Below are 27,498 nucleotides of genomic sequence, written 5' to 3'. Positions count from 1 at the left end.
AGTAACACAAAAATAAAAATGGCATCCCAAATGTCCTCCCAAATGTCCTCCCAAATGTCCTCCCAGTCATCCAGGAGAATGTATTCAGCGGAGGAGGCATATGCCATGCTTGCTTCTGACTCTGACACAGCCAGTGATGCAAGCGGGGAATTTGAAGGATTCGCCTTAAGCTCCTCTTCCTCCTCTGGTGATGAGGGACCCCCTCAAAGACGCCCCCCCAGAGCAGCTGAGACCCCCCCCCCAACAATTGATCTCGTATGGACCCCACCACCAGACAATTTTGAGCCCCAGGTTCCTGAGTTTTTGGCCATGCCAGGAATCCAATTTGATTCCACAGGTCTCAGAGAAATTGACTTTTTCAAATTATTTTTCTCTGATGATTTTATAAATTTAATGGTGGACCAAACTAATTTATATGCCCAGCAGTTTATTGCTCAAAACCCCACGTCATCATTTGCTAGGTGGACCCCTGTAGATGCAGTAGAGATGATGACGTTTTGGGGTCTGGTGTTTCATATGGGCATAGTAAAAAAGCCAGAAATTAGGCAATATTGGAGTACAGATGTTCTGTACAGTACTCCATTTTACCGTATGGCCATGCCCCGGGCTCGATTTGAGACAATTCTTAAATTTATACATTACACCGATAATGCACAGTGCCCACCCAGAGATGATCCCACCTTTGACCGGCTATTCAAAGTCAGGCCGGTCATTGATCATTTCAGTGCCAAATTTGAAGAGGTGTACATCCCTGAAAAATTTATTTGTATCGACGAGTCCCTTATACATTTTAAAGGAAGGGTTAAATTCCGCCAGTACCTTCCCAGTAAGAGGGCAAGGTATGGCATAAAAATGTATAAACTGTGTGAAAGCACCTCAGGGTACACTCACAGGTTTAGGGTTTATGAAGGGAAGGATTCAAGAATTGAACCGCCAGAATGCCCCCCCTCCCTCGTAGGTGTTAGTGGGAAAATTGTCTGGGATTTAGTGCACCCCTTCCTGGATAAAGGTTATAAAAGATTAGATTTCCTATATAAGGTAAACATTACAGGTCATTTTGATGAATAAAAATGTTTGCTTAGCAATTTTCACACACATTTTGACAAATTCACTTAGCACTCAAAGGTTTAAACTCCTACACCCTACCACCTGGGGCTGCCATTTTAAAAATGTGGGGCTCAGTACAAATAAAAAATGGCAGACAACCAACCTCATTGAACCTATACCCCTCCTCTGCCTCTGGTGGTGTTGACCTCTGGTACCTGTAGCAAACATATGCAATGAAAAACCCTACAAGGTACTGATGTGGCATAGAAAGAACAGAGAAGGACTCTCTCTTTTTTTGGGGCACAACTTGATTTTTTGTTTAAAAATTCACTTTTATTATTTTCGATTAAAATATTTGAGCCAACTATTAACACACAAACAGTGGTCCACTGACAATTAATACAGGCCCATAGGCCTATAGGCCTATAGTCATCAGGGTGTATCTGTGTTGATTTAAATCTTGGATAAAAAGTCAACCAGTTGGTAAATCTCTAAATCATAGACCCAGTAATATCTCAGGGTCCTTGAGAAATAAAAAAACCAACCCACTAACATCAGAACTTATACTTATGAGTGGTCACAAATAGATAGATTGAGTTATCTTTTATTGTAAAACCCAATCATTGGCTCTCTACTGTGAGACTCCCTAGAAACCAATGGTACTTGTTTCCTAGAATGGCGCCCATTTTACATAGAAATGCATGGTAAAATGTAAATCGCGTCGGTCGCATCGCATGCGGCCAAAAAATCGCATGCGATGCGACCGACGCGATTAGGGAACAATGTTAACCCCTTCCCGACATTTGACGTACATTTACGTCATGGTCGGGAAGCACTTCCCGACACATGGCGTAAATGTACGTCATGGATTTAAACTGTCACCGCGTCTATAGACGCGGTGACAGTTTCAACATGTCTGCTGTCCCTGACAGCAGACATGTCCGTGCATGCCCAGGGGGGGCTGCGATGCCGCCCCCCCGTCGGCGATCGCTGTGATTGGCTGTTCAGTGTGAACAGCCAATTACAGCGTTTTCCTGTGTCACCGGCGAATAACGTTCGCCGGTGACACGGGATCAGAGGTGATTGGTGCTGTAAAGTACAGCACCAATCACCGCGGGGTGTAAGGGTGACACTGGTGTCACCCCACCTCACCCCGCCCGCCCCCAAAGGCCGTGATTGGTTCGTCGGACCGACGGACCAATCACAGCCAAGGAGGGGGATTTAAACTAACGGTGACTGCACTGCAGACGCCATTCCGGTCTGGAATAGCGTGCAGTGCGGTCACCGTACCCCCCTGCCGCCATACTGACCAGAACCTTGCTCCATACTTGCTCCATACTTACCTGATCGCTGCTTCATCACTGCTTCCTGGATCCTGTTGCTACTTGTGCCTTCCTGTGAAATTGTGCTGCTGCAGTGTACTAGCTAGATAGAGAGAGAGATAGATAGAGAGATAGAGAGAGATAGAGAGAGATAGAGAGAGATAGAGAGAGATAGAGAGAGAGATAGTGTCAGAGAGTGCTATATTTTGTGCTGCTGCAGTGTGATATAGTTATAGATAGAGAGAGAGAGATAGAGAGAGAGAGATAGATAGAGAGGCCTAGTGACAGAGTGCTATATTTTGTGCTGCTGCAGTGTGATAGTTATAGAGAGATAGAGAGAGATAGAGAGAGAGAGATAGAGAGAGAGATAGTGTCAGAGAGTGCTATATTTTGTGCTGCTGCAGTGTGATATAGTTATAGATAGAGAGAGATAGAGAGAGAGAGATAGATAGAGAGGCCTAGTGACAGAGTGCTATATTTTGTGCTGCTGCAGTGTGATAGTTATAGAGAGATAGAGAGAGATAGAGAGAGAGAGATAGAGAGAAATAGTGACAGATTGTGCTATATATTTTTGATATAACTGACTGCTGCCCCCTCCTTTTGTGCTGATCAGTATAAATTAACTGATCAGCAACTTTTTGGGGGCGCAGGTTTTTTTTTATATATAGATATACCTGTCAGTGCTGCTGCTGCAGTGTCATAGAGTGATAGATAGTGAGAGATAGAGAGATAGAGAGAGATAGTGACAGAGAGTGATAGAGAGTGCTAAATTTTGTGTCTGCTGCCCCCGCCTTTTGTGCTGATCACTATATCTGAGGTGATCAGCAACTTTTTTGGGGGTACAGAGGTTTTTTTTTTTTTATATATACCTGTCAGTTGCACCAAAGGTTGTGCACCTGCTGCACCTCACTGGTAATCAGTGTCGCATCACTGATCACCTTTTTTTTTTTTTGTGAGTGCTGTGGGGTCTTTTTTTAATTTTTTTTTTACACACACTGTGATTTTGTGGGTGTCCTGTGGCCGCTGTGCGCTGATCAGTGACGTACATCACTGATCATCTTTTTCGGCACAGGGTTGATCTATATTTTTTTTTTTTGATCAAATTCCTGTTGCCTTTGAGCGCTGTTCAGTGACAGACGTTACTGACCAACATCTGTGCTCAATTTTTGGCGCAGGACCTTTTTTTTTTTTTAACCCCTTAAATTTTTTATTTTTAACCCCTTCATTTTTTTTTTTTTTTATTGGTATAAAGTATTTTTTTTTTTTCTGCACCACATACACACTACACACTACATACCCCCCGGATTGAAATAAAGTTTGTACCCCCCCCTACACTATACACGTGTTGAAACATTTCACTACCAGTAACACAAAAATAAAAATGGCATCCCAAATGTCCTCCCAAATGTCCTCCCAAATGTCCTCCCAGTCATCCAGGAGAATGTATTCAGCGGAGGAGGCATATGCCATGCTTGCTTCTGACTCTGACACAGCCAGTGATGCAAGCGGGGAATTTGAAGGATTCGCCTTAAGCTCCTCTTCCTCCTCTGGTGATGAGGGACCCCCTCAAAGACGCCCCCCCAGAGCAGCTGAGACCCCCCCCCAACAATTGATCTCGTATGGACCCCACCACCAGACAATTTTGAGCCCCAGGTTCCTGAGTTTTTGGCCATGCCAGGAATCCAATTTGATTCCACAGGTCTCAGAGAAATTGACTTTTTCAAATTATTTTTCTCTGATGATTTTATAAATTTAATGGTGGACCAAACTAATTTATATGCCCAGCAGTTTATTGCTCAAAACCCCACGTCATCATTTGCTAGGTGGACCCCTGTAGATGCAGTAGAGATGATGACGTTTTGGGGTCTGGTGTTTCATATGGGCATAGTAAAAAAGCCAGAAATTAGGCAATATTGGAGTACAGATGTTCTGTACAGTACTCCATTTTACCGTATGGCCATGCCCCGGGCTCGATTTGAGACAATTCTTAAATTTATACATTACACCGATAATGCACAGTGCCCACCCAGAGATGATCCCACCTTTGACCGGCTATTCAAAGTCAGGCCGGTCATTGATCATTTCAGTGCCAAATTTGAAGAGGTGTACATCCCTGAAAAATTTATTTGTATCGACGAGTCCCTTATACATTTTAAAGGAAGGGTTAAATTCCGCCAGTACCTTCCCAGTAAGAGGGCAAGGTATGGCATAAAAATGTATAAACTGTGTGAAAGCACCTCAGGGTACACTCACAGGTTTAGGGTTTATGAAGGGAAGGATTCAAGAATTGAACCGCCAGAATGCCCCCCCTCCCTCGTAGGTGTTAGTGGGAAAATTGTCTGGGATTTAGTGCACCCCTTCCTGGATAAAGGTTATCACCTCTATGTGGATAACTTTTACACCAGCATCCCCCTGTTTAAGGCCCTTGGTTCAAGAGGTACAGCAGCTTGCGGTACTGTGCGCAAGAACCAAAGAGGCCTCCCAAAAACGCACATTGCCCAAGTAATGAGAAGGGGTGAAAGCAGGGGAATATGCAACGAAAATATGTTGTTGGTCAAATATAAGGACAAGAGGGATGTCCTTATACTGACAACAATTCACGGAGACAGTACCACCTCCGTCCCTGTACGAGGTACCAGTACCCACACCTCAAAACCTAATTGTATCCTGGATTACAATAGGTACATGGGCGGAGTGGATCTTTCAGATCAGGTACTGAAGCCGTACAGTGCCCTGCGGAAAACAAAAATCTGGTACAAGAAGGTGGCCGTGTATATCATCCAGATGGCACTGTATAACGCTTACGTGCTATTCCGTTCTACCGGCCAGAGGGGGACATTTATGCACTTTCAAGAGGAAGTCATAAAGGGCCTAATATTTGGGAACCAGCAGGCAGAGGGCCCCAGTACTTCTAGTACTGGCCCCCGTATTGTACCAGGGCAGCATTTTCCTGATGAAATCCCCTCCACTGGAAAAAAGGGCAGGACACAAAAAAGGTGCAAAGTTTGCTATAAAAAGGGAATAAGAAAGCAAACTATTTTCCAGTGTGACACTTGCCCCGACAAACCCGGCCTATGTATAAAGGAGTGTTTTAAAATATACCACACATCTATGGAATATTAGGTTCATAATTTCACCGTGCTTCGGGGGTCTTGCTAATGCCACATAGCACCCACCATTCATTCCACCAGAATCTGAGCCGCAAAATCCAAAAATCACTCCTTCCCTTCTGAGTCCTGCCATGCACCCAACTGGTATTTTTTGGTCACATGTGAGGCATTGCCGTACTCGGGAGAAATTGGGGCACAGATTTTGGGGTGCTTTGTCTCCTTCATTCCTTGTGAAAATGAAAAATTTTGAGCCAGAACTGCATTTTTGTGTAAAAAAATGTAATTTTTCATGTTCACTGCCCACTTGTATCAAAATTGGTGAAACCCCTGGGGGTTTGAAATGTACACTATACCCCTAGATGAATTCCCTGAGGGGTGTAGTTTGCAAAATGGGGTGACTTGTGGGGGGGTTCCACTGTATTGGTGCTTGGGGGGTCTTGCTAATGCGACATAGCACCCACCAAAATTCCACCAGAATCTGAGCTGCAAAATCCAAAAATCACTCCTTCCGTTCTGAGTCCTGCCATGCACCCAACTGGTATTTTTTGGTCACATGTGAGGCATTGCCGTACTCGGGAGAAATTGGGGCACAGATTTTGGGGTGCTTTTTCTCCTTCATACCTTCTGAAAATGAAAAATTTCGAGCCAGAACTGCATTTTTGTGTAAAAAAATGTAATTTTTCATTTTCACTGCCCACTTGTATCAAAATTGGTGAAACCCCTGGGGGTTTGAAATGTACACTATACCCCTAGATGAATTCCCTGAGGGGTGTAGTTTGCAAAATGGGGTCACTTGTGGGGGGGTTCCACTGTATTGGTGCTTGGGGGGTCTTGCTAATGCGACATAGCACCCACCAAAATTCCACCAGAATCTGAGCTGCAAAATCCAAAAATCACTCCTTCCGTTCTGAGTCCTGCCATGCACCCAACTGGTATTTTTTGGTCACATGTGAGGCATTGCCGTACTCGGGAGAAATTGGGGCACAGATTTTGGGGTGCTTTTTCTCCTTCATACCTTCTGGAAATGAAAAATTTCGAGCCAGAACTGCATTTTTGTGTAAAAAATGTAATTTTTCATTTTCACTGCCCACTTGTATCAAAATTGGTGAAACCCCTGGGGGTTTGAAATGTACACTATACCCCTAGATGAATTCCCTGAGGGGTGTAGTTTTCAAAATGGGGTGACTTGTGGGGGGGTTCCACTGTATTGGTGCTTGGGGGGTCTTGCTAATGCGACATAGCACCCACCAAAATTCCACCAGAATCTGAGCCGCAAAATCCAAAAATCACTCCTTCCGTTCTGAGTCCTGCCATGCACCCAACTGGTATTTTTTGGTCACATGTGAGGCATTTCCGTACTCGGGAAAAATTGGGGCACATATTTTGGGGTGCTTTTTCTCCTTCATACCTTCTGAAAATGAAAAATTTTGAGCCAGAACTGCATTTTTGTGTAAAAAAATGTAATTTTTCATTTTCACTGCCCACTTGTATCAAAATTGGTGAAACCCCTGGGGGTTTGAAATGTACACTATACCCCTAGATGAATTCCCTGAGGGGTGTACTTTGCAAAATGGGGTGACTTGTGGGGGGGTTCCACTGTATTGGTGCAACATAGCACCCACCATTCATTCCACCAGAATCTGTGCTGCAAAATCCAAAAATCACTCCTTCCCTTCTGAGTCCTGCCATGCACCCAACTGGTATTTTTTGGTCACATGTGAGGCATTGCCGTACTCGGGAGAAATTGGGGCACAGATTTTGGGGTGCTTTTTCTCCTTCATACCTTCTGAAAATGAAAAATTTTGAGCCAGAACTGTATTTTTGTGTAAAAAAATGTAATTTTTCATTTCCACTGCCCACTTGTATCAAAATTGGTGAAACCCCTGGGGGTTTGAAATGTACACTATACCCCTAGATGAATTCCCTGAGGGGTGTAGTTTGCAAAATGGGGTGACTTGTGGGGGGGTTCCACTGTATTGGTGCTTGGGGGGTCTTGCTAATGCGACATAGCACCCACCAAAATTCCACCAGAATCTGAGCTGCAAAATCCAAAAATCACTCCTTCCCTTCTGAGTCCTGCCATGCACCCAACTGGTATTTTTTGGTCACATGTGAGGCATTGCCGTACTCGGGAGAAATTGGGGCACAGATTTTGGGGTGCTTTGTCTCCTTCATACCTTCTGAAAATGACAAATTTGGAGCCAGAACTGCATTTTTGTGTAAAAAAAATAATTTTTCATTTTCACTGCCCAGTTGTACCACAATTGGTGAAACCCCTGGGGGTTTGAAATGTACACTATACCCCTAGATGAATTCCCTGAGGGGTGTAGTTTGCAAAATGGGGTCACTTGTGGGGGGGTTCCTAACTTTTAGCATCTTATGGTGCCTTGAAACCTACATGGTGCCTAAAAAATAATCTCATAAAAAGGAGGCTCCAAAATCAAGTAGGTGCTCCTTCTATTATGAAGCCTGTGGTTTGGTCACCGTGCACACTAGGGCCACATATAGGATATTTATGAAAACAAAAGAATTGGGGGAATCAATTTTTAGTCACATTTCTCTAGTAAAATGTACTGTGTTCCTTATAAAAATGTATTAAAATTGCAAATCTGCAAAAAAAAAGAAATTTTGAAATTTCACCTACACTTTGTTTTAATTCCTGTGAAACACCTAAAGGGTTAACAAACTTCCAAAATGCTGTTTTGAATACTGTGAGGGGTGCAGTTTTTGAAATGGCATCATTTATGGGGGTGTCTCCCATACAAGTCCCTCAAAGTCACATCAGAACTGAACTGGTCCCTAAAAAAATCAGTGTTTGAAATTTTCTTGAAAATTTGAGAATTTGCTATTCATATTGTAAGCCTCCTAGTGTCCCAAAAAATTAAAAGGAAGTTGAAATAATGATGTCAACATAAAGTAGACATATGGTCTATGTTAGTTATTCACTATTTTGAGTGGTAAGATTATTTGTCTCACAAGCAGAAAATTTAACATTTTGCAAATCGCTAAATTTTCCATTTTTTCACGATATTTTGGTATTTTTCACAAAAAAACACAGACTGTATCGACCCAAATTTACCACTAATTTGAAGTACAATGTGTCACGAAAAAACAATCTCAAAACCACTGGGATAAGTAAAAGCAAAAAAAAGTTATCCCCACTTAAGTGAGACATGTCAGATTTGAAAAAAAGGGCTCTGTCAGGAACGCAAAAACTGGCTCTGTCAGGAAGGGGTTAAATGGCCCAATTGACCCGATTTCACATAGGAAAAAATGTTAAATGGCCCACAGACCCCAAATAGCCAAGATCAATATCGTGGGCGCCGTTCTAGGAAACAAGTACCAAACCAATTTTCAGAGGAGCACCATAAGATATATAAGGAGATATTTTGCTGTACCTTCATCACAAAGAGCAAGCCCATCTGCCCAAGACAAATTGTGGAGGTAGAAGGGTGTCAAACATTCTTTTGCTCTTTTTTTATATAAAAAAACACTAAATCTTATCTTGCTCTGCCTAGGGAGACGTACTTACCCAGGCAAGACCTTGCATGTTGTATGTTTTGTTTGTGAAATTGTTTGTGTGTTAATAGTTGGCTCAAATATTTTAACCGAAAATAATAAAAGTGAATTTTTAAACAAAAAATCATATCATAGACAAGTTGTGCCCCCAAAAAAGAGAGAGTCCTTCTCTGTTCTATCTATGCTACAATACTTTACTCTCTAGGGAGCACCTCCACATCTAAGATTAATCGATACGATTGTACCCACTATACTCTTTTTCATTGTGGAATGCTACATTAATCCTTAATTTTTCTTTGAGTAATTACAGTGAATACCTGTGCGTGGACAACAAAAACTCTCTTCCCCTTTCCCCATACTAAGGTACTGATGTGCCCAGCATTCTTCTCAGACCTCTTCATATGTTCTCCAGATCTCTCTGCATCCCTACAGATCTCCCAACTCCCTTACATGCTGCTCATGCCTCCCCACATGCCATCAGGATGCAAAAGAGAGACTTTTGCACCACAACTTATTCATTTAATAATCAGTAGAAAGAAAATGGACCCCTCTTGTTTTATAAAATAGACAAAATGATTACTTTTGTAATTGGTAAAGTAGGACATGTTTCTGTTTGAAATACAGATAGAGCCAGGCTCGTCTAGCCTACTCTCTGCGCGCAATTTGACAACCCACTCACAATTGTGGAAGCGCGAGCCGGCACACCAGCAGTCAGAAATGCCTCGCTGGCACACCTGATAAGCCTGGCTCCATCTGTATAGTGTATTTAAATTTCCATTCAACTTAATGCCATTCAGCGTGGCAGTAACCAGTTCCATTTAACTCATTATTTAAGTATTATCTATGCACCCAAAGTCCAAGGAGTGCAGATAAGAGCCCTGGGCTGAAAGATGTTTCTTGCGGAGTGTGTGTCCCTTTTTTTAGGGAAGGGATCTCCACTTCTCGATGGAACTATCCCTGGGTTTACTAGTTTTGGGCTGTGTGACCCCCTGCCTAGTGCTGGTTATTGGACAATAAGCAATGCCCCATTCATTTTGCCCCCTAATTTCAGTGACCAGCCTAAGTTGAGAGGTGTGATGTTGGTTATGGATTTGTAGGGAGGGGAACCCAGGCCTTTCTTTAGGATTTTAACCATATCATGGACAGCACGGACGGTGTAATGGTTAGCATTACTGCCTCACAGCACTGAAGTCATGGGTTTGATTCCCACTATGGCCCTAACTGTGCGGAGTTTGTATATTCTCTCCGTGCTTGTGTGGGTTTCCTCCGGGTACTCTGGTTTCCTCCCACAATCCCAAAAAATACTGGTAGGTCAATTGGCTCCCAACAAAATTAACCCTGGAATGAATGAGTCCACGTGTATATGTGGTAGAGAATATAGATTGTAAACTTCTATAGGGCAGGGACTCTCTATAAAGTGCTGCGGAATATATATGCACTGTATAAACTTAATAATAAATAAAAAATAAATCTAATTTATCCTAACAAAGCCTCCTAGATTCAATAAGGTTAGCTTTAATATGTGTTAAATTTATTCTGTAAATGGTTAAAAATTCAAATTATTGCGGTTTATTGTTGAAATATTAATTTTGTTTGGATTTTTTTTCTCCAACATTTGAGCTGCAATTTCTTTATCTGTTGTTGTATGGTAACATTATTTTTTATTTCTGATTGCATACAGTTTAAATGCTGGTTTGAAGTTGACAGATGGAAAGCACAGAATAATGACAGCAGGCTCTCAGGTACGTTGCTCAAATCTTAGATCAGGAAACTTGTCTGGTTTCCATTGTAGCGTTAATTGATGCTATGTTTATTACATACAGTATTATCATATTCTGTCATTTTTATCGCTAGGTATATCATACTATTGGTTTGGCCTCACATAATATTGTGCTCTCCTAGTTTCACTTGACTTTATAATAGCTGGATTTCTATGTGCTGTGGAAAGGTCACGCTGAATTTATACTCTGAGTGATAGGAACGCCTGTGACATAATCACAGTTCCGGTGTACCGAGAAGAGATTAGAGTCGATTTTAGAACACTGCCCTTTTTCATGCACTGAGGCTTGGAGCTTAAAGGAAAGCAAAGAATAAAAAAGATTGTGTTTATTAAAACAGTAAATGTTCCAGAAACAGATACGACCGCAGCTACAGTATGTGCAAAGATATGTTTTTTAAGCAGGAACTTACTGTATATAAATCATCTACCGTATAGAAATGATAACTATCTCGACTCACACATACACAAATGCAAATATGGTGGGAACTTACATGCTTGGAGAATTTCAGAGCCAGAGGTACTAAGCCTTGAAAAGTGATAAAATAGAGAGTGATAAAGGGTGGGATGTATTAATATACATCGCCGCCCTTCGCATGGCAGCCGCCGCGATGCTGCCACATATGTACTAACATATGCGGCTATCATCGGGTTGCGGTGACGGAGACCCCCGCGATACCTGTGATGTGGTCTGCGGGGGTCTCCGTCACCCCCCGGCGGCTGCCAGCGTCCCCCTGCGTCTCCTCCTGTGACACCAGGGGGAGGAGGAGATCAAAGGAGGACGGGAGGGGGGGGGCACGCGGGCGGCGAAAGAAGCCCATAGGCTTCTATAGGGTATCGCTACCCAGAGGGTGGCGATACCGTGCCTAGCGAAAACGGGGCGGACGGGTATTGATACATAGGAAAATGCGGTAAAACGGGTGTTTTACCGCATTTTCCCTTTAGTACATCCCGCCCATACTACCAGCCAATCAGCTCCAAGCTGTCATTTTTCAAACACAGTCTGTGGCATGGCAGTTAGGATCTGATTGGCTGGTACTTTATCTCACTCCATTTTATCACTTTTCTAGCGTAGTACATCTGTCCCTTAAGATGTATATTAGGCCTAATTCATGTTTGCACTCAACGGCCAACGTTCACAGCCGTCGCACTACACATGTGTTAAAGTGCTTTTCGGATTGCGCCCACACCAAGATCGTGTTATACAGTAATTGACAAGAAAGGGACCGTTGGGAGTTGGTAACAGGGATTGGTAGCAAAAGGGTAGGGGTGTAATCACCATATCTGCCATCTGCAATCAGTGTTGTTACTGCCATGGCCAGTGTGAATGACCATAGGGCAACCCTAACACTCGATGTTCCACATACTTGCTTATAGGCTGTGTATGTGTACAGAGCTGAGAATGAGTTTGCAATGGCTCTGGTTGGCTTCTATCGTCTAAGATTAAGCGTTCCAGAGCCTAAAAAAAATATCAAAATTGTGAATGCAATTGTGTACAAGCATTTTGTTGAGATTGTAAGCCCTTGTAACTGGGTTCTAATGCTTAATATAGCATGTTCAAATAAATGTTGTTAACGTTGTGCTACGGTTATGCCTTTTACAGCATGTATTACATGCTCTGTACATCGCTGCACTAAGCATTTATATTTTATAAATAATTATGTTAATAAAAATGATAGAAAACTTGGTACTCGTTTAGTTTCCCGGCAGCAGCATGGCCACACACTACTTCCGGGTTACGCTCGCCACACTTTCTAAAAGAAACTCCATGCCAACGTGGATAGTTCATACCCCCACCATCCACGTTGGCATGGAGTTGACTTTAGATAGTGTGGGAGCGTAGCGAGCCCGCAGCGAGCCCCACAAGGGGGCACAGACCCGGAAGTAGCGTGCGGCCATGCTGCCGCCGTGAAACTAAACAAGTACCAAAAACTTTATTTATTTTGAGCCAATATAATTGGGTAGATGTGTGAAACCGTTTAAAGCTGATAGTTGGATGTGCACTTGGCATCCAATCAGCTATAAGTTTTTATTTGTGAATACATTTGGACAATTTTTTTTGTAACAACGCTTAATGAGTTTGGCAAACCCATCGGAGAAGAAAGTTGGTGGTTGTTGTCGACACCAGGACCAAACGGCAGTTCTTTCATCTTTGGGAATAGAATTGCAGCACCTGCAGTTCAAGGAGGTTCTGCAATACACGTCGTACAGCCTCGACCTTGCGCCCTGCGACTTTCACCTCTTCCCAAAGATGAAAGAGCATCTTAAGGGTCAACACTTCAACTCTGATGACAGGGACACCAACCACCAGATTTCTTCTCTGATGGGTTTGCCCGACTCGTCAAGCGTTGGCGCACATGCATGGAAAGGGATGGGGACTATGTTGAGAAGTGAATAGTGTATTACATAGAAGATACATTGAGCTACCATGTACAAAAAAAAGGGTTCAAATGCTTTCACACATAGAAAACTTATAGCCACGAAGGCATTACTTTTCAATATAGCCTTGTATATAAAAGGATAACTACTCCTCACCTCTATGAGGTGAATCACCGCCACTCACCACTAGAGGTCACTTAACGGATCAAATTGCTCCTTTGTGTGTTAAAAGATGTCATAACAGAATGAGATTTTTGCAGGGGCACTGAACTGTTTTAAGCTTGCTGGATACGGAGAGAGGGACTGGGGGTGGGGTGGAGAGTTTGCGATCTAAAAACTGTCACAGCACAAAGTGAAAGTACATTGCAAAATACATGATTGTTGGTAAAGCAAAAAAAAGCATGCAAATGGACAAAATCATGTTGCAATGCAGGTGGGGCATTTGCTATATGTGCAGAGCAATTAAGGGTTAAATTAGATGGGAGTTCTATTGAAGATGGGATATTGCCCATATCAACCAATCAGATCTATCTATTATCTTCTAGAAGTTGCTAAATAAATAAGAAGTAGATTCTGATTGGTTACTATGGGCAATATCCATCTTCAATAGAACTCCCATCGTAGCAAATTTACCCTTACATTTTGGTGAGGTGTGTTCAAACTAAAATCTAAATTGCAGTGTAAAAAAATGTTTACCATTTGTGGGCTACATGCAAAGAAGCTAGTATTAACCCTGCACAGAAACAATATAAATGTATTTGCCCCCTTGCATTGCAGCACGTTTTGTTCCAGACACAAAGTTACTTGCTTTTTCCTTTTACTGAATCTGACCCTTTATTTTCTATTCACTGGTGTTTGAGTCATGGATTAACCCCACCGTCTATTATCCAGTTGTTACAAGTACCCTTTGTTTATAAGTTGTATCTCTTTTTCTATGCATGTTTTTTATGTAATATGACAACGGAAATAGAAAAATATTGTAAAAGAAAAACAAAAAACAGTGACCTTTGAGAACCAATGTAACCCATGTAATCTTGTAGGAGACTTGTCACAGAACTATTTCTGATAACAAAAGCTTTTGATGACAATTGCAAACAGTCCGTGCAAACTTGTTTCCATGCAAGGGCATAACTCTCTGAGGCATTGGAGTCACCTGCCTCCAGGCTCACAGCCCTTAAGGGATACCTGCCTGTACAGCAGCACCTGTAGGGCTATTTCACACGTTCTGGCTCCTGCCAGGCGGCGAGACCCTGCACAGCCAAGAAGCCATGCCACACTCTGGAGTTTACAATGAAGGGGATGGCCACAGCCCGGCAGTCGTCCCTTCCAGTGGTGGGATCCGGCTGCAACCGGGCAGCCAAGCCGTGGCCATCCCGTGTGAATGGACACCATTATGAACTACTGTGTGCGGCACTGCTTATGGCCGTGCGGGGTTTTGCCGGCCGGTAGGAGCCAGATCGTGTGAAATAGCCCTTCTGGTTCACAGCGGGATTCCAGTGTGAGCACTGCTCTTCCAATGGAGCACTGTGGCACTCCCATGCTGCTGCAGTGTTAGGAGCCCTGCTAACATATGCAATAGAGGATAGGACGGCTATGTTATTATTTATTAGTTATGTGGAGTTTTTAAACTCTCCCTATATTTGGCTCCAACAATAATGAACCCTAGTGTGTAATTGTGTTTATGTGCATGGGCAGAGATGGGCCAAGTGCTTTTTATATGCCGTCAATTTCTCTGTTTCTATGTGAGGTTTAACGTAAGTCAGACAGGAAATCGAACTGGGGAACTAACTAACCAGGCAGGAACCTGGAAGATGAACTATATAGGTAATAAGAAAAAACAAATTCATGGATATCATGGGATGCCCCAATACAATACATCATTGTGTCCATTGACCAAATGTGCAGCTCTGAATCTTTGTGCAGTTACTGAATATGAACATATGTAAGTCCAATAGATCTTGGGGTCAGATGATGAGGTCACATTGGAGCAGATTTATTCCCGGTAAGCCTGGTGAAGTGATAAAGAGGAAGTTGATAACATACTAGTTTGTCAACGCCTGTTCTGCAGGATCCGGTCAAGCTGCCGTATGTGACCCCACACAACCTCCTTGCGGCCAAGAACTTGGCCGCTATATCTGGCCCAGCACTAAAGTTTACCCATGTTGCTGACAGTCATGTAGTGGGGATACCGGGGGACAGACTTTAAGTTTAATGTTTATAACAGGCAATAAACAAGAGTCGCTTCTTCATTAGGACCTCACATAGAAAGCTCTGAACTGTTCAGATTCCAGTAATATCTAGTGACAGCAGAGTGACAGAAGACATCCATGTGCCATCAGGGACAATAGCCAACAATGAATCAAAGACATTTACAGGAATAATTAATAAGCAATTTCCTATAAGCAATTCAAAAAAATCAATTTATGTGATATGTGGGGACACACAATAAGATAAGAAGGTGATTTCAAACTAATGAGTGAAAAAGAGGAGACAGAGAATATTTATATCTATAGTGCACTCTCTCTTCATATATATACTGTACAGGGATGTTTCTAGTGTGGGCAAACAGTCACGGACAGTGCTGCAAACAGTATTCCATACGGCCACTGCCTCAGAGGAGATAGGGGCACAGGCAGTGATAGGAGGGAGTAGCAGAACAGACAGATGGTGAAGGAGCAAATAAGGCGGGGACTTGAGATGATGGGGTGCAGTGGCATAACTATTAAATTTGCACCCCCCTGCCGCAAATTTGGGTAGCGCCACCCCCCCTCCCCCCCGACATGTGCCGACAGGTGGTATTTCCTGCCCTACCATCCACTAGGGCTTTGAGGGAGAATAAAATAGTGTGGCGAGGCAACAAACTCGAAGCATGGTGAATGCAGTGAGCAATGCGAGGGGACGCAGGACACTTAGTGTCCATGTCGGGATATGTCGACATAGACACCCTAAACACATTAAAAATAATTTTTACCTTTTTCCATGTCGACCTTTTGACCATGTCGGCCTTTTAGCCATGTCGACCAGTTGCCTGTTGACCTTTTGACTCTCCACCGTTGGATCCTGTTGACATTTTCAATGTCGACCTTGTGACTGTCGACCATATGATTGTAGACCTAGACCAGTGGTCAGGGAACTCGGTCCCCATTACCCCACGCAGTGCATGTTTTGCAGGTCTCCTCACAGAATCACAAGTGAAATAATTAACTCCACCTGCGGACCTTATAAAATGTGTCTGTGAGTAATTAGTACACCTGTGCACCTGCTGGGTTACCAGCAAAACATGCACTGTGTGGGGTAATGAGGACCGAGTTCCCTGACCACTGACCTAGACACTGTAGATGATTTATACCATAACCGGCACTTTTAGCTACTTCTTTAGAGTAGGAACCAGCTGAGACTAATTAATCAGTTCACCAGCTTGGCCATCTTCTCCTAGTCTTGACAGGAAAACATGATGGGCAGCTTCCCCCTTACTCTCATTGAGTGCAGCTTGCATAGCTCCGCCCCTCACTGAAATGGACATTCAGCTTTTTAATTACAAGAAAGGAATTTGCAAGTTATATGCTTACAAATTGGCACAGTGTGCAGTTAGTGGCGGGAAAGCATATGCTGCGGAAATTTTAGAGTTGTAAGATGTTTCTAAAGTCATTATAGTGACAGAGGAATAGCTTTACTATCTAATCTACATGATGAGAACTGCAGAATGTTACTATAATCTAATTATGTATTATAGCAGAACTATCGTATAACTTTAAACATGTCATACAGTATATGACTGATAATCAATACATTTAGCAATGCAGTTCAATTATTTCTTATGTTAATTTAATATCAAATGTTAATTTTCTATTACAGTATATCGTATAACCAGGGTTGCCCACCTGACCCTCTCCTTCAGGGAGAAAATGCTCTGTTCCTGGACTTCCCTGGTAATGTATGATTGCCATCACCTGTGGGAGCTAGGTAATTGATAAGAAAGGTGTTTCACCACAGGTGCTGGCAATCATACATTACCAGGCAGGGGCGCCGATTTCCTTTTTTCTCTGTGGGTGCTCCCAACCCCCGCCACCCACCCCCCCCACCCCCAAAAAAACCCAGCCCCCCTCCTTTCTCGACTCACCCGCTGCTCGCTGTCGGGGTCCGGGAGCAGCAGCAGCGCCGCAGCGGGATCAGGGAGCAGCAGCAGTGCCGCAGCGGGGTCAGGGAGCAGCAGCAGTGCCATAGCGGGGTCAGGGAGCAGCAGCAGCGCCGTAGCAGGGTCAGGGAGCAACAGCAGCGCCGCAGCAGGGTCCCAGCAGCAGCGGATATGCCGTCAGCAGCAGGGTCCCTGGGGAAGATGGGAACTAGCAGTGGTATTAATACCGCTACTAGTTCCCATCTGCCGCAGGGACCCCCGCTGATGACAGCATATCCGCTGCTGGGACCCCGCTGCCATGGACCGTGCCGTGGGTAGGCAACCATGCGTATGGCTGATATTTAGTATTTCTCACTCATGTAATTAATTTAACAGTTAGGCGTAGGTTTTATACCCATGCTTGTTAAGCACTGTGAACTTCATTTAAGACTCAAACATAGAGTGAAATTTAATAGCATGACAGATTCAGAAAGTCAGAGTTTTGTTAAATCTCCAGTTTTTTTAACATGGCAGTCATTTACTCCAGGGTTGCCTACCTGACCCTTTCCTTTAGGGAGAAAATGCTCTGTTCCTGGACTTCCCTGGTAATGTATGATTGTCATCGCCTGTGGTGAAACACCTTTCTTTTCAATTGCCTAGCTCACCACAGGCGTTGGCAATCCTACATTACCAGGGAAGTCCAGGAACAGAGCATTTTCTCCCTGAGGAGAAACATAGAAACATAGAATTTGACGGCAGATAAGAACCATTTGGCCCATCTAGTCTGCCCCTTTTTTTACCCTTCAGGTAATCTCAACCCTTTTTAATCCTTATTTCTTTGTAAGGATATTCATATGCCTATTCCAAGCATGTTTAAATTGTTCTACTGTCTTAGCCTCTACCACCTCTGATGGGAGGTTATTCCACTTATCCACTACCCTTTCTGTGAAGTAATTCTTTCTAACATTTCCCCTGAACCTACCTCCCTCCATTTTCAGTGCATGTCCTTGTGTTCTATTACTTCTTTTCCTTTGAAAAAAATTTCCCTCCTGTACTATGTTAAAACCCTTGATATATTTGAAGATTTCTATCATGTCCCCCCTTTCCCTTCTCTGCTCCAAACTATACATGTTAAGATCTTTTAGTCTTTCCAAGTAAGTTTTGTGATGTTGGCCATGCACCATTTTAGTTGCCCTTCTTTGTACACTCTCCAATGTATGTATATCCTTCTGAAGATATGGTCTCCAGAACTGGACACAGTATTCCAGATGAGGTCGTACCAATGACCTATAAAGTGGCATTATTATGTATTTTTTTATGCTACTGATTCCTCTCCCTATGCAACCAAGCATCTGACTAGCCTTCCTCATTGCTTTGTTACATTGCTTTCCTGCCTTTAAGTCACTTGAAATAGTGACTCCTAGATCTCTTTCCTCCTCATTAGTTTCCATTATAGTACCCTTGATACTATATTGAGCCTTTGGGTTTTTGAGTCCCAAGTGCATAATTTTGCATTTTTTATCATTAAACTGGAGAGGGTCAGGTAGACAATCCTGATTTACCAGTTTCATTTTGCAGTGTAAATGATTGCCGCTTTAAAAAAACTGGAGATTTCTTACCAAATCTCTCACCCATAGTCTTTGATTAATTGTTTGTAGACAAAATGATATGCTTTAGACCAGGGGTCAGGGAACCTTTTACCCCAAAATATATTCAGATAAGCTGGCATTACCCCCCCTTGATTTGAAAGGTAGGAAATCATATAATTGTAATACACACTGTACCCACAGAAATTGATGATATATCCTGCTAGTACGGTACGCAGCCTGGCAGCAATTGATGATGATGATGACGACCATTTATGGCTGTGTGTGTGGTACACTAGAGATACCTTGACATGAGCCTATAACCAGGCAAAGAAACTCGGCGCGCAGCGGCAGTACAGACTGTGCGCTACCAAGATGGCACAGCCACTAGTCGACTGTACTGAAAAAGGTGGTGGCAATTGAGGCGGTGCCCGCGGCATCACGCAGGAAAGTGTGTTATACACGAGGGCCTGACGCACTGCACTGCATCAGGTCCTTGTACACTACAGTACTGTAACACACAGCCAGGCATGCATATAGAATATATATATATGGATTCGATATGCAATGAAATTTAATTCCTGGGGGTAATGGATGGTCGCGCTGCCAAGACACAGCCGGGCATGCATATAGATATATTTGCATGCCCGGCTGTGTCTCGGCAGCATGACCGTCCATTACCCTCAAGAATTTCATTTTTACCCCATTTGGGTAGAAACTACCCTTTAAATTTTGCAGGGTCGCTGTTCCATGTGGCTACAAGGGCCTTCACCTTCTAAAGATGCTTAAAATGGCCATGGTCTGGGCGGTTCTGGATGTGGGTTTTGAGATTTACTGTACTGTAAATCGCCATTTATGTTTTCTTTTTTACAGTCCTTAACCTCACTTATAGCATACCACGCAGCTAATGACATCAGACCCATTCATGATATTGTGCCAAATCCACCAAGGTGTAAATTTACAAAATTTTAAGTTTTTAGAAGTGAGAGATACTGAACATAGCACTAGATTCTACTTACCATTTATCTAGCACCTTGAAGAAGATAATAGATAGTATCGGATTGGTTGCCTATAGCAACATCCCATGTAAAATAAAACTGCCATCTTAGTAAATTTCCCCCAGAATCTGAGTAGTTGCTGTGGGCAATATTTCTAATATCTTAATTTTGTAAGTGTCATATTCTGGAGGTGATAACGGTATTATAGGATAGAGTAAAATGCGTCAGTGTTTCACACCATTGCATGCTGGGATACACTGTTGAAAGTTGTTCTAAATTCTCCTTTGTGAATGCAAATGTAACTTACAGTATTTCATAAGGGAAATGTTTCTCTGGTCTGGTATTTCCCACTTAGGTTTTCAATGAATTAACCTGAGCTCAGTGAATTAATGGATGTACAAGAAGTCTTTTACATGAAATCTTTAGCTGAACCCAGGCGAAAGGGAAAAACGTGATTGAAAAATAGCGTATTCCCTGTGTTAGATGTCCTGTCTGTGTCTGTTACATTTATTATACTTTTATTTCAGTTCTCTGAACCAGTAACAGTCGCCCATGCATGGGGTGGGGGCAGGGCCGAAACTAGGGTTTCCGGCGCCCGGGGCAAGGCAGTCTTTTGGTGCCCCCCCCCCCCCCCCCTCCCCCTAGTGATGCTGATGCGCGCCGGAGGTGCGCCGAAATTTTCGGGGGCGTGGCCTAATTTGGGGGCGTGGCCTATAATCGCTTCTCCCCCGCGAGGCCACGCCCCCATTTTGCCGCTATGGGGGCATGACCCAGAGGCTCTGTGAGCCTCTAGCCATGCCCCCAGCCCCCTGGCTGCGGGAATAGACGCTGTGCGCATGCGCACAGCGTTTATTCCCCGCTGCTTAGTTAGCAGCTGACAGGGGGGGGGCGACCAAATGACGCCTTGTCCCTGGCGCCGGAGACCCCCCCCTCCCCGTACAGCCGGAGACCCCCCCTCCTCCCCGCACAGTCCTCTCACCGTCCATCTCCTACTAGCGCGGCTGCAGGAAGCGCTGATGACTTCAAAAAGACTTGCCGGACGCTGATTGGCTGAATTCAGCCAATCAGCGTCCGGCAAGTCTTTTCGAAGTCATCAGAGCTTCCTGCAGCCGCGCTAGCAGGAGATGGACGGACTCCGACGGAGTCAAAGTAACATGCCCGCCGCTACACTATGCCCGCAGCGTCCACATACACCGGACCTCACAGCGCCCCTCACCTCCAGCGCCCGGTGCGCGTGACCCCCCAGCCCCCCCCTAGTTACGGCCCTGGTGGGGGTTCCGAGTACCTAGAAACCCTCCCTGCACGCCGAGCTGTCCAATTTTAAATACAGCCTATGGCCGCTGTCTGCTGTTAGAGAGACAGGACTCCTCCCAGTCAGTCAGTGCTCCGTGTGACTGTGTGAGAGCTGGCTGGGGGAGACAGGGATGTGTCCCCAGCAGTTGAACAGGTACACTCCTCTGATGTTTGAGGGAGTGGGGGGAGGGGGTTGCATCATACTTGCCTACTTTTGAAAACTAGTTTCAGGGAGATTATAGTTGGTAACAGAATTTTGCAAAGCGATCCCATTGAGGGGGCGTGTCATGCTCCATCCAAATGATGTGTCTAGTTCCATATATGGAGAGATTGTGAAAAGAGATTGTAAAAGTGGCATCTAGAAGCGTGGCAGTGTACTGCTACATCTGAGAGGAATCTTTTAAAATGACTTATATCCAAATGTAGATGAGCCCCAAAGCAGTTAGTAAGAGCTATTATACTTGGTAAAGTTCTGGGAAATGGTGCTGATGATTCAATGTAATTGTACAGTACCTGTCTATCCTTCCTTTTTTCCCCAAAAATGTAACAGTGTAATGTAGGCTAGGTGAAATGAGGGGGATTGCTAGACTAATGAGGGAGAGAGGGAGATTGCTGCTATTTCAGGGAGTCTCCTGCAGAATGCAGGACGGTAGGCAACTATGGGTTGTATGTTGTGTGTTTTTGTCTTCTTTGTGGATTTTGTGTATGTATGCTGTGGATATGTGTGTATGTATGCTGTGCTTGCATGCGTGTGTGTGTGTATGTGTGCATGCTCTGTGTATGCTATGTATGTGTGTGTGTGTGTGTGTCTGTGTAATTTTTATGTGTACTGTATGTATGCTATGTGTGTCTGTGGGTACAGGCAGTGTATATGCTACGTGTGTGAATGTATGCTATGTGTGTTTGTGTCTGCAGAGTGTATGCATGCTATATGTGTGTATGTGCAGGAGAGAGAGAGTGTGTGTGTGTGTGTGTGTGTGTGTGTGCATGCATGCGTGCATGCGTGCTTGGAAACCCCTCCATAAAAATCCTGCGTTTGCCCCTGAGTATGAACAAAAACTAGACTAGATATTTATTTACACAATAAATGGAATAAATAAAATGTAAAATCTAAGAGATAAGTGGGTTCGGTTTCCAGGAAACTGAAAACAAAAAGCTAATGGTTGCTATGGGAAACTTCTCCACCTGCACTTTTTAGATTATTTGATACATATCTCCCTTAGGGGGTGATTCAGACCTGTTCGCTGCAGGCTGAATTCGGTCCCCTGGTCGACGTTTGGGGTTTGCACATGCGTGAATATGCCCATTTAATTCTGGTTGCATTTTTTGCTTCCAAACAATATGCAGCATAGAGATAATAAACTGTTTGCAGGTCATCACTTTATAACATGAAGGCTAGTGATTAGTGAATGTCTCTTTTAAATAAAATGACCCCTCCCAACTCTACCTTGGACAAATGTTCAGCTTCTCTTTTATACTATTGTTTATTGCAGCAATTACCTATACTAAGGTGAACGTTCATTTTCCTATGTATGGCATCCATCTGTAAAACTATAGAACAGCTGGCCAGGCTACAAAAGAACAATGTGTTCATTTGCACTAATTGTTTTCTACAAGCCCTGACATTTGTCAGATTTAGATTTATGGGTCACGGTGTTGCATTGTTTCAGCACTGTGATATTTCTATGGGAACCTGTTTTAGCGATCAATATATTTAATAGATTTTGGTTTCTAACAGGCTGGTCTGTGCGGCATTAGATGCTTTAAAGAAAACCTAAATGTATAAAGTACTGTATGTCGCTCTGATTTCCCTTCATCTTAGTTAGTTACAGTAACTATAGTACAGCGATATTGTAGATAAAGAGAAAGCACACGTTAAGCATAAATTAAATCATCAAATGTATTATAAAACATACAGTGAAAGGTCAAAAATATATAAAAACATAGGGGGAATATTCAATCCGGCATTCCAATTATAGGAACGTCTGACAGTCGGAATACTTGGCTGTTTTCGTACGATCCGACAGTAATTCAACAGTCGGAATTCAATGTTCTGGCTGTCGAGTGTCGGAATTGATAAAAAACGGCCGTGAATTTGGCAATCCGCGGCTGTTTCCTACAAATCAGATCTGGCTTTAAAAAATCGGATCTGACTGCCTTCAATGCGGTTACAGCAGCATTGAATAGGCAGGCACATATTGAATATCCCCCATAGAAACAATTCTTAACCACAGGTAAATCTTTCCTAATGCCCCAATCAAACAATGGTATATAGTCCAATAGATGCAATCAATTACGTTTTAGGTACTTGTGTATTTTGGCGGCGCCCATCGCATCGCATACCATAACGCATGCGATGGTATGCGATGCGAAGCGATTTCGTGCCATAGTGTGCGATGGCATACAATTTTCAAATTGTATGCCATTGTACATGGCATACAATGCCATACGATGTGATGCAATGCGATTAAACATTGTATAAGCACCCTAATGGGTGCTTATACAATGTTAAGCACCCTAATGGGTGCTTCCAATGTTAAATGCACCCCCACGCCACCCCCCCACTATAAACGTGAACCTGAAGCGTGGCGAGCGCAGCGAGCCCGCGAGGGCCGGCGGTACGCGTCCTACGGCCTTTTCATACCCCCACTATCCCCGTCGGTGTGGAGTTGAGAATAGAAAGTGTGGCGAGCGCAGCGAGCCACCGTGCCTGAAGCGTGGCGAGCGCAGCGAGCCCCACGAGGGGACGCGGATACCTTCACAGGTATCCACGTCCCCTGGCGGGCTTCACAGGTGTCCGCGTGGCGAGCCACGCGAGGGGACGCGGACACCTGTAAAGCCCGCCAGGGGACGCGTATACATGTGAAGGTATCCGCTGCGCTCGCCACGCTTTGGGCTCGGTGGCTCGCTGCGCTCGCCACACTTTCTATTCTCAACTCCACGCCGACGTGGATAGTGGGGGTATGAAAAGGTTGTAGGACGCGTACCGCCGCCCCTCGCGGACTCGCTGCGCTCGCCGCGCTTTGGGTTCACGTTTATAGTGGGGGGGTGGCGTGGGGGTGCATTTAACATTGTAAGCACCCATTAGGGTGCTTATATGATTTTTTATCGCATAGGGGGTCAAAATCGCGTCGCATCGCATTTCATCGGGTACATGGCATGCGATGCGATGCGTTCATCGTGCGATGCTGAAATCGGGCGCCGCCAAAATACACAAGTACCACGTTTTATTTTACATTTGTCAGCATATATTGATTTAAGGCTTTATAGGATTAGTGCTATACTCTACCTTCACAGATTTCTCACCATATGTCGGTGTCAGTTCTGTCAGTGTGTAACAACAGCGGCAACAGCTCATAGAATAAATCATGGTCCCAGTGCGTGCATAATACAGATGACAGGCACCGGGACCAGCGCGTGCACAGTACGGATATAGGTACTGCGCTTGCGCAATCGGCGAATTTGCACGACAGCCCGCAGAGAGGCATCCTGGAGGGAGGGAACACCTCCCAATGGGACTGCCTTGGTGACTGGCAGGTCGGACTTCCAATATGAAGTCACTGCGAGTCACAGTGAAGCCAGTGCAGTTTCACAGACAGTGGCAAATTTTACCTGAGAGGGCTGCAGCCCTGCAGCCCATAGGTAAAAAACGCCACTGCTTGGTATAGAGTATAGAGTATTTGCTCTGAAAATGGAATAGAATATAACAAAATTCAAAGACTTGAAAGCCATTTCACAAATCACTTAAGTAAATAAAAAAGACTTTGATGTACAATACCTAGTTATTCTTGCAAAATTGGCAACAATCCTAAGTGTTAACATGACTTAAGACTCAGGTCTTTATAATACAATTGTCCAGTTCTGTGAGCAATGATAGATTTGTTGTTACTTATTTGTTCATTAACATTGTACACATACATTTGCTGTAAATTGTTGTGCAAATACTGTTTGACTTCACAATAACTTGACCTTTTCTTAAACAATGTAATTGTTAGTGATGCCCTTTTTGCTTTGTGTACTTTGGCGGATTTACTGTTTTCATGATATTATTGAAATAAATTCAAATTTGTATGTTTTTTTGTACTATAAATATTTTTTTTCATGGATGTATTAAATTAATGCAATTATCAAATTATCTGGGCAATTATTAATATATATTTGTGGGAACTCTTCCCAAAACAGACATTTTCAGGCTGTAACCCAATTTTTTTATGATTGTCCAGATGTACATGGAGGGATTTCAATTTATGACCACAAATGCAGCACCCATAAGTGTCAATAAGGGCTGGTATAAAGTTGGATTTATCAAGTTCTGGAATGCGTTGCATTTCAGAACACTTCAGAGATTGGCACTGACAGTATCTGTAGATATATTTAGATATATTTCGCCTTTTCTGACCTATCGCTACTCTATCACAAATTTGAACTTCATATCTCTCTCCGTCTGCCCCCCAATGATGTATGCATCAGATGACGGACTTGCATGGTCTTTGGCCAGAAAAAGTGTGATGACTATCACACGACTTCCAGGTCTTTTGCAAAAGACACATCATAATTCACATGAAAATACTCTTTTTCACAATACAAATTTAGGCTAATTGCATTATGCCTCTCAGTTTCTGCTGATAGTAAGCAACTGTGATGGTGTGCTTTGTTCTTTGATGTAGTTCAAACTGCATTATAAATGTTTTATGAAACATAAAGACTTGAGGGTTATTGATTTCCTAGAGGACCCAGCTGTAAAGAAAACATGACCTTCACCTAGGTCAAGGAAAGGGCAAGGTTTATTATATATGGACCAGTGACTCAATTATTTCTGTATGGAAAAAAGAGCAGAGGTGACCCAAACACTAGAGGCAAAGTATACCTATATACAAGATACAAAAGTGTAACAGTGCATATAATAAAATTATTGTTCCGTGGTGTTCAAACACAAGAATGAATTCAGTTTAACATGAATATTCAAAATTTTAAACAAATGAATATATTTGTGTTAAACCAAAGTAAAGAAACAAAATCGTGATAGCAGGTGAATATTAGATGTGATAGGCTGCGTACCAAACTCACAATATATAGAGGCAGGACCAGACATGTAGTGGTTTCTTTTTATCAGTTGCTCTTCTCTTCCATCAGGAAGTCGACCAAATTCGGATGTATCTCGATGATGCATGATGTTAAAATGTGGGGAGATTTTGACATACAATGTGTAAATCTGTCTTTGTACACATCTATTATTTATATTTTTAGTGGTGTTGGTGTTCCGCTAGAGATAGCGTACCTAACTCACCACATTTAATATGTGGAGTCAACACATCAATGGTATCTTTAGAACAATAGGGGATATAGCAAAGACAGCGTACCCAATATTCTTGGACTGATGTAGATGAAAACAAATAATTGATTCTTTTTTTTGTAGGAGTGGGTGGACTGGAGGTGGTTTCATCTGACTTTACCAATGGTTTACCAGTCTTATGGTATAAACAACCAATGTGTAGCATTGTCTGCAGAGGTACTATAATTTATAATCGGGCTATGGGCTAAATAGAGTAGGCAACCCCTCACCAGCAGGAAGTGGACACCTTTAGTGTGAGAGCGTACCTCACCAGCTACCCATTGGTTGTTTCCACTTTCTTTTACACCACAAGACTGACAAACCATTGGTAAAGTCAGAAGAAACCACTTCCAGTCCACCCACTCTCACAAAAAAGAAACCTTTATGTGTTTTCATCTACATCAGTTTGAGTAATTCCAGTACCGCCTTCTGCTAACTCCCTTATTGTAATAAAGATACCATTGATGTGTTTATACCACATATTAAATGTGGTGAGTTAGGTACACTATCTGTAGTGTTACACCAACAACACTAAAAGTCTAAATAATAGATGTCTTCAAAGATGGTATGACACATGAACTGATGCTGATATTAGTTCTACCAGCTATACCCCTATTTATGCTGTATTTTATCAACACACCCTGTACGTTATCTTGTCTTTTGTTTTTTTGTTTGCTATGTACGGCGCTGCGGACACTTTGTGGCGCCTTATAAATAAACAAACTACTACTACATGTGAAAATCTCTTCACATATTAACATTGTGCATCTTCGAGATACATCAAAATTTGGTCAACTGCCTGGAAGAGAAGAGCATCTGATAAAAAGAAATCAATACATGTCTAGTCCTGCCTCTATATATTGTGAGTCTGGTTTTGTTTCCATACTTTGGTACACAAATATATTTATATTTTTCACATTTTGAATATTCACATCACTCTGGATTCATCCTTTTAGTCAAACACCACGATTCGAGCTTGAAATCAAGAGACGTAAAACATCATTTTATCAGCCCCACCTGC

At 43.1% G+C, this 27,498-nt stretch overlaps 1 protein-coding gene across 3 annotated transcripts in view; it reads left to right on the top strand.

Moving 5' to 3' along the window:
* The window catches only part of B3GALT1 (beta-1,3-galactosyltransferase 1), a 315,300-nt gene that overhangs the window by 91,920 nt on the left and 195,882 nt on the right, over positions 1-27,498 (top strand). For 2 of the 3 annotated variants that reach the window (XM_083153901.1, XM_083153902.1), the window contains one exon: positions 10,680-10,740. The exons of the other annotated variant lie outside the window; for it this stretch is intronic. The gene's annotated coding sequence lies outside the window, so the exon portion shown is untranslated. The remainder of the gene's footprint in view (positions 1-10,679; positions 10,741-27,498) is intronic. 3 annotated transcript variants of the gene reach the window in all.

The sequence above is a fragment of the Crinia signifera genome, chromosome 7 (genome assembly GCF_055691185.1).
Source record: "Crinia signifera chromosome 7, ASM5569118v1, whole genome shotgun sequence".
NCBI lineage: Eukaryota > Metazoa > Chordata > Amphibia > Anura > Myobatrachidae > Crinia > Crinia signifera.
The sequence above is the reverse complement of the archived record's forward strand: the minus strand, read 5'-3'. Positions and strand labels throughout refer to the sequence as shown.